Consider the following 3,879-nt stretch of genomic DNA (forward strand, 5'->3'; position numbering starts at 1 on the left):
TACATCCGTCTAAAAAAACAGACCACCTCATCCACTGGCCCGAGCCACCACCTACCCGAGAAAAATCTCCCCCGATCCACCTCTCCCAACCGCCCGACCCCCTGCTCACGAACTCCCTCTTCCCCGTGGGCAGGCTGCACAGCCCCAATTCCCGCCCGAGCTTCTTCCCGGCGGCAGGCTGCACGGCCCCAATTCCCGCCCGACCTTCTTCCCGGCGGCAGCCGCATTGCCGCTCCTCCTTCTTCGCTGGCGGAAGCACGCATCGTCGGTCCGCCCCTCTTCCCCGGCGGCAGCGTCGTGTTGCTGATCCTCCGTCTTCCCCGCGGAGGCCCGCCTCACCGCCGCGCCTTCTTCCCGGCGGAAGCGCGGATTGCCCCCCACCTCCTTCCTCGGCAGCAGCCCCGCCTTCGTCCCCTCCGGCAAACACCGCATCTCGCGCCACCACTTCTTCCCCGGGCGGCACCAGCGCATCACCACGCCGCCCAGGCTTCTCCCTTCCCGGGGTCACCTCTCCCTTGCAGCCCGACATGATACCTGCGGGGAAGAGGGCCGCGCGCCGCCCATAACCTCTCGTGACCCCGACCAGGACGCATCTGCAACGGGAATCCACCTAACCGATGCCCGACGATCCAACGCGCGCGTCGCCGGAGTCCACCGCCGCTGGCTGCCAGAGTGCTCCATCGCGTGTCGTGGGAATCCGTCGACTACCCCAATTTCTGCAGGTGGCTTCCCAGCCGCAGTGGTTCTGCAGCAGCCTGACGGTACGCGTCCGTCGTTCCCCTCATCTCCAAAGTTGTGTCAAGCCGCCACCCAAATACCTCATGCGTGGTTCCCTTGACTGGCTCACTACTGCTAGCTCGCTTGCTGATCCGAACCTGTATGCTGATATGAGCGAACTGCACTGCACTAGTCTACTTTGATTCTTAGTTCTTGCTGATAATTAAAATACACGTATGTGTTGTTGCTCTGTGCCTGATAGAAAAATTAGAAGTTCAGTTTGGTACAGTGATGTAGGCCATTACGTTAGTATACTTCTTTGTGAAAAATAAGTTTGCTTCGTCCGAAAGCGAACTTCAGTTTTGTCATCGGATCAATTCAATTCATAATCAGCTAGCTATTTATGAGCAAATTAAACAGAGTAAAGACTAATGCTGCTTGAACTTCATCATTGAAAAGTAAATTGTCGAGCTCTGGAATTTACTTATCCTTGAAGATACCAGAAGTTGCATTGATAACACTCGTACCAGGTAGCTAGTAGTTGTTTCATTTCAGGCCATGATAGAGTAGCTTAAGAGTTTGACATTATCCTGCTTTGGCTGCATTGTTGCTTGCGATTATATTAGTTTAATCATGGTTATGCATTTTCAGCAAAGCTGACCGTTTTCATTTGGATTACAGACAAAAATCCTGACCTTGGCTATCCAATGGAGTCTAAGTGCCTTGATCTGGATGCACCTGGTGTGTGCAATTTTTTTGTCCTTTGCTATGCACAAAAGCTCATGGCCAGGAGAGCTGCAGTATACGGGCGGGCAGTCAAGTCCTCAGCTAAAGGCTGTGACGCGATGTGAAGCAGGTCAGTCAAGTCTCCTATGAAACAAATTAAAAGGATCACAGTGAGTTGGTGTAAAAGTGAAGTTTACTTCTCTGTGTTTTTGTTAGAACAAGCAGCCAACATAATCAAAGAATAGGAAGTTAGCATGCTCATTAGAGGCACTGCACTTAATACATATATATTTAAATTTACTAGCACCACAGATGGCCCTTGACATCAACAGCTGAGCACTTTTTATCTTTTTAGCACGTATCTGGGTGTAGTTCAGTTTACTTCTTGGCATTGTTCATATCTTGGGTTCTTGAAGTTCAGTTTGGAGGCTCTTGTCGCGACATAAGTTTGTTTTGTTTGTTAAATACTTCTTTAGTTAACACAAAATTCACCCCTCCTACACATATAACTCATTTTTACGGGGAAGTTCAATAAGTCCATGATTAAAGATAGATATGGTGTTTAATAAGTTCACTTCTTCTAATCCGTGAAGCTCACTTCTCCTGATCGGTGAAGCTCACTTCTCCTAATTTGTGAAGCTCACTTCTCTTAATTTGCGAAGATAACATCTACTACTATTTTCATTTTATATATTCCTGCTAGATAGAATATTTGTGAAGGTTGTGGCTGCGGAATGGATGATTCTTTTATATGCAATAGTTTTATCTTATGATGATGCAATAGTTTTTATAATGTAAAAATAGAGGTTGTCTTCAGCGGGAACAACCTTCATATAAATTCTTATCACTAGTTAACAATGTGTGTGCGAGGAAACTCATTTTTTAGATGCAACTAATAGGCTTGATTTTCTTGTGATCTTTTTGGGTTGGCATGAATCATACATGGTCATCTGGAAAACACTTGTTTACAGATTGTGTGTATTTTTGAGACTTGTGATGTTAAAATGTGCATTATTCTTCCATTTTTGAAAGTGTGCTTCCTTCTATTCAGTTGGCACCTATCATCGAGACGCAGATGCGGCCAATTTTTGGTGTCCGCTTGTTTTTATATTTGGATACTTTTTCTATTGAATTTATACTGCTACTTGTCCCATCCGACCGTGTGATAATTTCTTCACTGTGTCTATACTTTTCTTACATTTGGATCCACTTTTCTGTCTAATTTATGTTGCGTGTATGCTATTTTACAGAGAAATAATAGAAAGTATATGTCTAGAAGTGCACATAGGAGAAAATAGGCAGTTCTTTGTATATAAAATAATATAAGTGCTCTTCATTTTGTAGATCTGGTTCTCTCCTACTGCCACTACGGAATCAACGACACCGCGCTGCTGGATTCGCTGCCTTACTTGAAGAGCAAAGGTGTTTGGGTCATCACTGCTTCGCCCCTTGCCATGGGGCTTCTCACGGAGTGGCACCTCGCACCAGAACAACTCAAGGTATTGCTATAACACGAATTTTATTCCTTCTTCATCTGACTGTTGCAGGACAAGGCTATTTCTTCATATTATTATAGGAAGAACAACCAGATATAAGAATGATGTAAGGCGCCTGAGATACACTTGAGTTACTAAAAATATGCAGCCCTACTTAGATAACGTGATAATGGCAGTAGGGGTTGCTGAGATGGAAAATTAGGGAAGTTATGAAAGAGATTTAGTATAATAGTATGAAATTCGAATAAAATATCCTGGTCTCCGCTCTCTGTTGTCCCAATTTGGTCGTTCGTTTCTGTTCTGTCAGTTGCAAAGCAAGTATTTTTGGTTTCAGCAGTTTTCTAGTACAATGGGAATGTTAATTAGAAGAACTAGTAAAAAACCAGCTTTCGATGAAGTTTTTGGTAGCTAGAAAATTTAAGTATTGTATTAACGTGAAGTTCACCTCTTTTGTGTAAATGATTTTTTGTTGGAACAATTTGATCCGCAAAAAGGAGTTTGATTGTAAAAACAATAATATAAGTACACTTCTTTTCTATTGACAGGTTCACTTTCTGATGAATATATCAAGGGAGCGCCGCTTTGGGAGTCCACAATGGGGAAGGTAGGCAGCACCCTTACATGATTAAAGATAGAATATGGTGTTTAATAAGTTCACTTCTTCTAAATCGTGAAGCTCACTTCTCCTAATATGTGAAGCTCACTTCTCCTAATTTGTGAAGTTCACATATACTGTTAGATAGAATATTTGTGAAGTTTGTGGCTGTGGGATGGATGGTTCTTGTATATGCAATAGTTTTATCTTATGATGATGCAATAGTTTTTATAATGTAAAAACAGAATTTTGCATTATTGAAGTTCACCTCATACTCATGAACATATTGTATCCCGTGTTAGCTACAGCTGTGTGTTGCATAGAGGGAGAATGAGATTTTATTTC

The sequence above is a fragment of the Lolium rigidum genome, chromosome 3, assembly GCF_022539505.1.
Source record: "Lolium rigidum isolate FL_2022 chromosome 3, APGP_CSIRO_Lrig_0.1, whole genome shotgun sequence".
Lineage (NCBI taxonomy): Eukaryota > Viridiplantae > Streptophyta > Magnoliopsida > Poales > Poaceae > Lolium > Lolium rigidum.